Genomic DNA, 11,456 nt, shown 5'->3' on the forward strand with positions numbered 1-11,456 from the left:
ACGAAAATACAATCAAGAAGTCAAGAATTTTCTTATACAATGTGCAAACTTGTAGGATATGAAGATAATTAATGATAATTAAACTATTCTACTAACTTAATAGTACTACACCTACTTGGAGAGAATCAAAATAATTTTCCGTTATTCATGTTGGTAGCAAAAAGATGGCTATTTTAATAGTATACATATTTAACTTTTACAATAACAGCATATTTCTACATGGCTACTTAGCTTTATTTAGCCTTTTAGGCTTACAGTAATACTATGTTTGTTTATAACTGCCAATGAAATAAGACCTATATAGGTGAGGGGATAAATTCTATTTTACACTCACATTAGGCTGACTCCAAAAGAGTAGAATGATGTCTCTTGTTCACCACAAGAGATATAGTTTAATACAGTAGATGCTCGATATACTTAAATACAGCCCTTAAATACAGTAGATGCTCGATAAATATCTGTCCAAGTTTAATGTTTATTTATGGACAGGAAAATTAGGCTGAGGGAAATAAAAAATACACAAATCAAAATTAGGTCAAGGCCTTGAGCGTGAGCCTTGCTTGGCAACTTGACTCCAAAGAGCAGAGTATAAATGGGTGGGGAATGAAACCTGACAAAAACCTCAAACAGGCAATCAAAGCCTGTTAACATTGTCAATTTTTTGTTGTCAGTATGTACCCTTGATATGCTGTGATGAGAAAGGCACTTCACCTCTGTCGTCTTCCTCCCTAAAACCCGTTACCCATGTCTACTCATGAGGAAAACATCAGGTAATTTTCAATTGAGGGATGTTCTATAAGATTTCTGACTGGTACTCCTAAAAACTGTCACAATCATCAAAAATAAGAAAAATGTGAGAAACTAGAATTCTGAAACAGAAGAAGGACACTCGGGAAAAACAAATGAAATCTGAATTAAGTATGCAATTTAGTTCATAGTAAAGTAGCAACTTTGTTTCCTTAGTTGTAACAACTGTACCATAGTAGTGTAAGAAGTTAACAACAGGGTAAACTGGGTGAGGTATACTCTATTGTCCCGCTACTTTCTGTAATTGTAAAGCGATTCTAAAACCAAACGGTTATTTAAATTAAAAAAAAAAAAAGGGCAAGGCAAATAAGAAATATATGAATCAAAATCCTTTGGAAATGAATGGTGATAAACATTCTTTTGGATCCTTTATATTTGGTAGCACTCTCACAGACTGACCTATATGCAGGTTAGGAAGCAACAGCTAGAACTGGACATGGAACAACAGACTGGTTCCAAATAGGAAAAGGAGTATGTCAAGGCTGTATACTGTCACCCTGCTTATTTAACTTATATGCAGAATACATCATGAGAAACACTGGGCTGGAAGAAGCACAAGCTGGAATCAAGATTGCTGGGAGAAATATCAATAACCTCAGATATGCAGATGACACAACCCTTATGGCAGAAAGTGAAGAGGAACTAAAAGCCTCTTGATGAAAGTGAAGAGAGGAGAGTGAAAAAGTTGGCTTAAAGCTCAGTATTCAGAAAACTAAGATCATGGCATCTGGTCCCATCACTTCATGGCAAACAGATGTGGAAACAGTGTCAGACTTTATTTTTGGGGGCTCCAAAAATCACTGCAGATGGTGATTGCAGGCATGAAATTAAAAGATGCTTACTCCTTGAAAGGAAAGTTATAACCAACCGAGATAGCATATTAAAAAGCAGAGACATTAGTTTGCCAACAAAGTTCTGTCTAGTCAAGGCTATGGTTTTTCCAGTGGTCATGTATGGATGTGAGAGTTGGACTGTGAAGAAAGCCGAGCGCCAAAAAATTGATGCTTTTGAACTGTGGTGTCAGAGAAGACTCTGAGAGTCCCTTGGACTGCAAGGAGATCCAACCAGTCCATCCTAAAGGAGATCAGTCCTGGGTGTTCATTGGAATGACTGATGCTGAAGCTGAAACTCCAGTACTTGGGCCACCTCATGCGAAGAGTTGACTCAATGGAAAAGACCCTGATGCTGGGAGGGATTGGGGGCAGGAGGAGAAGGGGACGACAGAGGATGAGATGGTTGGATGGCATCACCGACTCGATGGACATGGGTTTGAGTAGGCTCCAGGAGTTGGTGACGGACAGGGAGGCCTGGCGTGCTGCGATTCAGGGGGTCTCAAAGAGTTGGACACAACCTACTGACTGAACTGAACTAAACTCATACAGTGGAAATTAAGGTTTTGAACAAGTCTACAGTATTAATTATGAAGTCACATATGACCAAAACAGATGCTCCTGCTTTTGTTTTCCAAAGCATCATTCTTAGGCCTCCACGCTTCAATTAGTAACTCTGCAACAAAAAATTGTAACATTAGCTGTCACCTCTATATTGAATGAATTATCTCACACCTCTAATCTCTAGTCATTAAAGATTATATTCACCTTGATATCTTCTACTCACCTTACACTCTAACTAAACTCACCATCTTCTTGATTATGCTCCCTTTCCAAACCTCATTCTCAAAGTTAATAACTAGCCTTGCACAATGCTGTCAAATGAACCTTCCTCAAATAAGGACTTTATCCCCTCGTTCCCAGGCTTAAATGCCATCTTCTTTTTTCTTTTTCTTTTTTGATTAAATCATGTTTAAATTCAGAAGTGATGTTTGCAAGGCCATCCATAATTGGTTATTCTTTCGTACCCTTCATGCATACTTTCAATCCATCTCTCAACCTTGTAAGTGCTGCCTTTCCTTTATTCAGAAAATAATCAAATACTCACTAAGCATCTATCTGGGGGCAGTGAGGCGCTGGGGAGGGAGACTCTTCTGGGTGGTCAAAGACTTTATAATTTTCTTGGGATGAAGAATAGGGAATCTGTTTTTGCAAGGCTATAGCCTTTGTTCTGATAACAGTGCCTGGCAAATGGTAGGTGCTTGAAAACTATTTATTAAAAAAAAAAAACACAAGGTAGTATAGAATGCTGCAACCCAAGAGAATAAGACTTCTGCTGGAGAGGTGGAAGGCAGGTCTAAAATGATTCCAAGGCTCTCAAGACAATTAACACTTTAACCAAGCCTCAAGTTTGAGCAGATTTTCAGTGGTTAAGAGGATGTGTGTAGGTGCATTTCCAACAGAAAAATGTTGTATCAGCCAAGGGAAAAAGAAGTAAATTGTTAAACCACGTTGAAGTAGTAAATAATGAACACTTCCTGTGGAAGATAAGATGGGAGAAGACTAGGTCCGAATTTCAAAGACTCTTGAGAAGAAATTTGATATTACTCTTGATATAAGGGGTTTTGGTCAATAGAGTGATATAATCTTTAGGAAGATTAATCTAGTGGGACTAACATGAAGGTAAGACTTCTGAAAGCAAAAACCTTAATTTCTTCAAGAAGCTACCCCTCTATCTTACTCAAACCTTCTAATTTCCTTTTCAACTCTTACAGTACCTGCCTGAATCATACAATTTAACTCCTAATTAGATCATCACACTGTAAACTTTTTTTTCCCCACATGTATTAATCATGTCTCTTCAACCCAAGAATAAGGATCAAATCCTAGAGCACTTTTTCTTCCCTAAGAAATCAATAAGGAATTGGGCCCTTTATTCTGGAGGACCTTTTTGCAAGTATGCAAAAAGCAGGTGCGAAAATGACAACAATCCAAAAGCAAGACACACATATACAAGCTGACACAAGAACAAGATTAATCCTTGTTTGGATGGCACTTTGTAAAGTTTCATTTGATAGCCACATCCCATAACTATTAATGTAGCTATCTCCCAGCATATGTTTTCAGTGTTTCCTCCATTATATAAGTACTTTTTCATCTCATTTAGTTTTCTTTCTCAACTATGCATTCGTTTCAGCGGTCACCACACATATTCACTTCTCAATTGCATTGTCTTTTCTGCACTGAAGCCTCTCCAATCTTTTTAGCTATTAACTTCCCTGAAAACCATTATTATGGCATATTAAAATTCTAATAAATGGTGCTGCTGTAACTTCACATAACTCTAAATGTTTCCTGTGGTTTAGCACTCTTCAAATAAAAGTGATGCAAATAAAAACATGTTACAGAAATAATACAAATTTATCAAAATATTTACAAAATTTAACATGATGAAATCAAAGATTGTATGTACTTAAATTGTTTGTATTGATACCTAAATTCTGAAAACTCCAAACTGTCCAAATATCTATCTTCAACCTTTTTTTAACTTATCTTACTTTAAAATAATTTAATAATATATTTATTTTGCTTTTTGTTATTTTTGATCTTCAGTCCTTGGTCTCTTACTTTTATATATTTTAATCCGTTGATGTTAACATCTATACTAGCTATTAATACTTTCCCTTAAAAAAAAAGTGCCCATGCACAAATCAAACAAAGTATTTATCTATAAACAAGTATTTCCACTAGTAACAGATCTTTTCAGGTTATAATGAAACTATCAAAAAGAAATCCTCCAGAATGAGATTACTTCTGATTACATTAGAAACTTATTAACCACTCTGAAATTCAAACGGATTTTTCCCCCAGAGTTGAGAAACTCAATAATGTACTCTTCTGTTCCCCATCACTCTATAATGGTACCTAATACTGCTTAGATTTCAAATACGAATCATCAAAACAGAAGGCACCTTACACAGACTGCAAGCAAACAGGGAGAAGTCGACTTGGTTGGAACAGAGATAGAGAAGAACAATTCAGCTTTGTCCACTTCCCCATCTCAGGAAACACCAAAATGTGGGTCCAAAGCAACTGCAGGGCTACAAAGCCCCCAGCTGCCAGTGACGCCTCTGCTCTAGCGGTGCTAGGGCACTCAATTACACCCAGTCGGCCACGTGGCTGTCACAGTCAGAAGACAGGATTAACAGCGTCAACTAACCTGGAAATAACAATCGACCTCTTCCCACAACCTGAGTTGGGGTGAAAGAAAGTTGTGTGTCATTTCCTTGCACGCTAACGCTTTTTTCTATAAACAGAAAACGAAGTACAGGGGCTGCTTTAAAGAGACTTTAAAGCAGAAATCAGGTCCCGGAAAATTCCCGAGAGTGTGCCCCCAGTGAATTAAGACACGCTAACTCTCGTGAGCCGCGATGGGAACAGAGGCATTCTGCAAAGGGGCAATAGGGTGGAGTTGAGTAAAATGGAGCACTACACACAGGGACGGCTTTCCCCTGACTCCCACCTTCTTCCCGGGTCCCAAACTCTGGGCTTTTACAACGGGGCGAACTCAGAAGAGCTGAGGGACCTCGCACAAGCCCTCACGACCTCTCGCCTTCCCAGTAAAAAGAACTGAAGGGCAGAGATAGAGGGCCCAAGAGAAGCGGCGAACAGGAAGTGTCCATATTGCAGAGCAGAAACACTAACTCCCACCCCGAGACAGCACCCTCGGCGGACCCCCGGGCGCCCGCTGGAGGAAGGGCCAGAGCGTGCCGAGGTCGATCACCCCCACATCCGGGACCCAGCCCTGCCCACCCCAACGCTCGGCCGCCCGGCTGCTCAGAGTTCACTGCCGGCCGCGCCCGGCGCCTCCCCGGGCTCTACTTGGCCCGGCCCAGTCAGTCCGTCCGGGACCGGACGAGAACTCCACGCCCGGCACGTCTCGCTGCACTTCAAGCTGGGGGAGGGGGTTCCGGCAATGACTCCCGACGGGCTTGGGGCGCTTCCCTCAACAGTAGATTCACCCCGAGTCGAGCCCTAAGAGTCCTCGAGGCCACCTCCAAGCCTTTCCGAAGCGCCAGCAACACTAGCCCCGGTTTCCGCCGTGGACACCCGCTCCCGGGCCGTCATTACACCCCTCAAGAAAAACTCCTAACTCCTCACCGGGCCGCACTATCCTCAGTTCGCCGCCCCCCGGGAGCCCACAAACCACCCAAGCCACGCGCAAGGGAAGACTCCCCTGGCGGTGCCAGTTCATCACGGGACAAAAATGTCCGGGCGCGTCACGGGACAGCCGCCTCCGCGCCCCACGCCCGGCGCCTGCCGCACGCGCTGTCTCCGAGCCCGGGAGCCGCGGCGCGGCTCGGGGCGGGGAGCACGGACGCCGGGCGGCGCCGGCTGGGGAAGGCGCCGCTCCGCTCGGGACTCACCGTCAGCTCGGCCGCCGCAGCGGAGGGGCGAGGGATGGGTAGGGGAAGACACAATATGGCAGAGCACCACAGCTGCTCTCGGCCGCTTCCAGTAGCCGCCTCCGGGAAGACGCGGCCACGAGCAGGCAGCGGCAGCTGCGGTGGCGGCCGCAGCAGTACCACATCCCCCTCCCGTTTGCTTCCTCCCCTCCCGCCGCCCTCCCCCGCTGCCATGGCAACGAGGCGCCAAGGAGATTAGCCCCGCCTCTCCCTCCAGTCCCCGCCTCCAGCGACTCCTCGGGAGGGGGCTCCGCCAGTCCCTCCCACTCCCCTCCCACCTCCTACCCGAGGCCCAAGCCTGGGAACCGGCAGGCTGCTGAGGCGGCCGGTGGCAGAGGAAGGGATGCGGTGTCCGGAAGGGCGGGGCTCGCACAGAAGGCAGGGCGGTGACGTTGTGAGCCAGTCAGGTTTCGGGTTGTGGAGGGGCTGGGGAAGGCGGGAAAATGGAAAGGCCTCGCCTGTCCGGGAAGGACCTATAGGAGTGAGGCGGGTCGCGGCGCGGCCGCTGAGTGGCCGAGATGGGGAGGGGGCGGGACGCAGCTGGGCGGGGCGAGGGTGGCCGCCAGGCTGGTAAGTCCGAGAAGCTAGTGCTGCGACTGCAGCGGCCGCCCTCGGTAACCCGAACTCTGTGTTTCCTCAGGAGCTTTCCGCCATTGGCCAGGCTTTAATTGAAAGAGCTTTAGAAACGGTAAAGCACTAATAGAAATTTACAGTAGTATCACCCTCGCTTGACTGAAAGTTTATGTGGAAACTGAGCTCAAAATGTCTGAGATTTTTTTTTTAGAAAAAGGGCTTGGAAATCAGACCCAAAATTTAATAAGGAGCTCCAGAACGCGCTCTAAGTGCTATGGGCTGGGCTAAATTCTTTACACGGTTACATTGTTGTAACCGTAATGCTAAAATAGTATTGCCAGGTAAAATTCAGCTGTGTCTAGTTAAAGCCGAATTTCAGCATAAGAATGTTCCATTTGAGAAATACTTCCTTGTTTGTTTTGTTTTTGTATGAAATCTGCCAATCTTCTCCTAACTCCTGTTAATTCCCACTTTACAGTTAAGGAAACTGAGGCATAGAAAAATAACCTGTCAAAATGGGAAACTGACACAAGGCTCCATTTTACCGTTACCACTTCGATCCTTATAATTAAAATTATGAATTCCTATACTACATCTTCAAAAACTAGAGTAGCAATACCTACCTCACAAATGTGTTGAATGGATTTTTTAAGAAAGGGTATATGAAATAGACGTGGACGGTAACTGAGGCACAGTAGGTGCTAACTGAAGTTCATTTCCTTCCTGAACAATGAACAGTATATGAGCCAGGTTCTAAGTATAAAGTGGGCAGAATATGAAACAAGCTGCCTGCTGACAATAAAACAAGCCAAGCTGTGGGGATGATAGAGATACAGAAGAATTATAGGAATCACCATATATTGTAACAAAAATGGAAATGTTCCCCTCATTCCACAGATGAAAACACTGTTTATATGATTTGTTCAGTCATCTACTAGTTCCACTTGCTTTTCATTACACTGTTCTGGAGGGCCTCATAGCTGCATTCAGAGTTAGAAGACCACAAAGCAAATATACAACATGCTTCAGTTGAAGTAAGAGTTGCTTTGGTTTCTCCCTTCAGTGCAATCACTGTTGCTCCCTCAAGTGGGCAATTTCAAGGAAGTTTTAGAGGAAAAGTGTAGCAGAAAGGAAAGAGAGGTAAGCAGGAAGTTTGAGAGAAGATGGCTTCTGGGAAATGACAATCTTCTCAGACCTCAGTCTTGTTTTAGCTCTGCTGGTCATTGTCATGGTGGCCACTGACATAGGTCTTCATCTCCCTACAGATTATTGTACTACTGTTTTACTTGAAACATGAAACTTTAGTTTCTCTTTTTCCTTCTAATCTATTTTAAACCCAGATGACCAAACAATCCTCAACTCCAGAAGAATTACAGAATGAGAACTGTAAGTTATATATACTTTAGAGATATTTCATCTAGGAGCTCAATCTATCATAGATGGGAAAACAAATCCAGAAAAATGATGTAACTTGTCAGTGGTCAAATAATCAATCTACTGCATCTACATTCAGTAAGTTTTCTCTGCTTGTCCTCTCTACTGATTGATTCACCCCAGAGAGGCTGGCACATTTAAATAATCTCTGTGGGTGAGGCTCATATCTCTTAGGAAATCTATCACACTTAGTTCAGAGTCCAGGGACACTTGTATACTTAGCGGCTATTTTAGAGGACTTTGAACACCTACCAAGGAAAATCTCTGATTAAAAATAACCATGATTCAGAGTGAGTAGCTTTTCCCCAAGAGCTTACAAGAGTAAAAAGGCTAAGAAACCAGAGCCTAACTCTTTAGGAAAAAGAGAATCCTGGTATTTAATATCTTCTGGGTGGTGCAGTGGTAACAGGAGACACAGTCTTGATCCTACAGTCGGGAAGATCCCCTGGAGAAGAAAATGGCAAGCCTTTCCAGTATTCTTGCCTGGAAAATTCCATGGACAGAGGAGCCTGGTGGGCTACAGTCCATGGGGTTGCAAAGAGTTGGACACAACCGAGCAACTAAGCACACAGCACACACAAAGCTTGTATTCTTCTTTCTCCAAAATATTTTACAGGAACATTGTCATTAATAAACTTTACTGAAGACAAATTTTAAAAGTATATTGTTTAAAATGTCCTCATGTTTAGGTTAAAAAGTGACAGTGATCTCAGGTGGCCTCAGCCTGCAGCAGCTTGAAGCAGGATTTCAGTTGCCAGCCAGAGTTTGAGGTCAGACAGTGTCAGGGAAAATGCTGAATCCTAGCCACTAGACCACGAGGGACCAGTTTACAATGACAAGCTGTGTAGAAATGAATTTCCACATAGAGATGGAAAGTAGTGAAGCAAGAAAAGTATTTATTAGGAGAAAAGAGAATACAGTATGTTTGGATAGACACGTGGGTGGGCTCAGAGAGAGTCGCACTCTTCTGGTAGTTTGACTCACTTCTATGGGGCGTACCTTCCAGGTTTCCTTTGACCAATTTTCTTGCTTTGCCTGGTTCTGAGTCTGTATTTGGTATATATCAAGATCCTCCCTGTGTGCATACATACATCTCTAAGTCAAGATGTATTCTAGTGAAGAGGCCCATGAGTAGTTGATGTTACTTGCTATGAGGTGACACCCTCTCCCATTTTGACTTCCAAGGAGTGTTTCTGCACATGTGTAGTTAGGGAGGTCCCTTCCTCCATCATCCTGCTATTATGGAATTTCTGTCCACAGAGGAGAAACTGTTCAGTCTGGGGCCCATCTATCTCCTGCCTCAATAGAAACTCAAACATACACATTTATATTTTAAATGCTTCCCTGATAGCTCAGTTGGTAAAGAATCTGCCTGTAGTACAGGACACCCTGGTCTGAGTCCTGGCTTGGGAAAATCCCCTGAAGAAGGGATAGGCTACCCACTCCAGTATTCTTGGACTTCCCTTGTGGGTCAGCTGCAATGCGGGAGACCTGGGTTTGACCCCTTGGTTGGGAAGATTTCCCAAAGAAGGGAAAGGCTACCCTCTCCAGTATTCTGGCCTGGAGAATTCCATTGTCTGTATAGTCGATGGGGTTGCAAAGAGTTGGACATGACTGAGCCACTTTCGCTTTCACTTTCTTTCATTATTATATCATGTATATTTAACAAAAGACTTTTTGATCACGAGTTGATGAGTCCAAAAATAACCAGTTTACCAACAAGGGCTCTAGACTTCAAGCCCCCTTGAGGTCAATTATCTTGTCTTCTTCATCCTTACAATGTAATTTCTTAGAATAGCTTTCAGAACAGAGATGATGTTTAGTAGTGTTTGTCAATAAAAGAAATAACTTTCCTCAAATGATATCAGAACTAGGATACAACATTGATAAATACTGGTCTGCCACTTTGACACAAAAGTCAAGAATTACAATTGTGAGTGAAAGTCTATTTTTTTTCCTTTAAGGATCTTTTTCAATGTACTTATAAAAGCAAGTACCAGAATTTCCATGGTGGTCCAGTGGAAAAGACTTAGATCTTCCAGTGCAAGGGTTTGATTACTGGTTGGGAAAATAAGATCCCACATGCCGTGCAGTGCATTCAAAAAAACAAAAGCAACTACCTATGTTTAATTATATCTACATTTGTATAAGCCCTGATATTGGCAGTAATTTGGACCAATCCTTTTACTAAGAACACTAGAAAAACTCAGCAAAGTATTTTAAAAAATAATTCAAAGGCATCAGAGAGCTCACAGGATAGGAATGACCAGGCTATGAATCTGAAGAATGATGGAGACCCAGGGACATCCATTTATCCATTCCAAAGAATGTAGCTAAGAGGATGAGCAGGGATGAGAGACAGTGATTAGAATTCAGGGTGTACTAAGGAGGGAGGAGGAGAGCTCTGTTGAAGCTCCTGTTGGACTAGGAATCCAAATGGCTACATCTTAGAAGTAAAGGGGTAGCATCTCATTTTCAAAGCATTTAAATCCTGAGGTTGGATTAGGATAATGCCTTTGCACTAATGTCCCCAAGCACTTGGTGGAGGCAAACTAAAATCCTACTTGGAGTAAAGTAATATGTTAGGCCTGAAGTCATCTCAACAAATAATGATGCAAATACAGTTTTTAGTACACAATTAAAAGTAAATCATACAAAGAAAGAAAAACAGCAGAAGCAATAGAAAAAAAAACACAAAAGGGGTTGAGACAGTGAAATGATCAAACACTTAAAAATAACAATGCTTACTATATATAAATAAATAAAACACAAGATTTAAAATTTAGGCAGATAACCAGAAACTGGAAAAAAGAATCAGGAAATTCCCTGACAGTTCAGTGGCCAGAACTACATGCTCTTATTGTGGAAACCCAGGTTCAATCCCTGATCGGTGAACTGAAATCGCACAAGCCTGGTTCAGGTCAGTCCAGTCGCTCAGTCACGTCCAGCTCTTTGTGACCCCGTGGACTGCAGCATGCCAGGCTTCCCTGTCCATCACCAACTCCTGGAGATTCCTCAAAATTATGTCCATTGAGTTGGTGATGCCATCCAACTATCTTATCCTCTGTCATCCCCTTCCCTCCCACCTTCAATTTTTCCCAGAATCAGGGTCTTTTCCAATGAGTCAGTTCTTCGCATCAGGTGGCCAAAGTATTGGAGTTTCAGCTTCAGCATCGATCCTTCCAACGAATATTCAGGACTGATTTCATTTAGGAAGGACTGGTTGGATCGCCTTGCAGTCCAAGGGACTCTCAAGAGCCTTCTCCAACACCACAGTTCAAAAGCATCAATTCTTCAGTGGTCAGCTTTCTTTGTAGTCCAACTCTCACATCCATACACGACTACT

At 43.0% G+C, this 11,456-nt stretch overlaps 1 protein-coding gene across 1 annotated transcript in view; it reads right to left on the reverse strand.

Annotated features, from left to right (window-relative positions):
• The window catches only part of FOXN2 (forkhead box N2), a 57,033-nt gene extending 50,790 nt beyond the window's left edge, over positions 1 to 6,243 (reverse strand). Inside the window, exon 1 of the mRNA XM_065929311.1 lies at positions 6,065 to 6,243. The gene's annotated coding sequence lies outside the window, so the exon portion shown is untranslated. The remainder of the gene's footprint in view (positions 1 to 6,064) is intronic.
• Between the last annotated feature and the right edge of the window lie 5,213 nt (positions 6,244 to 11,456).

This window comes from Muntiacus reevesi, chromosome 3 (genome assembly GCF_963930625.1).
Source record: "Muntiacus reevesi chromosome 3, mMunRee1.1, whole genome shotgun sequence".
NCBI lineage: Eukaryota > Metazoa > Chordata > Mammalia > Artiodactyla > Cervidae > Muntiacus > Muntiacus reevesi.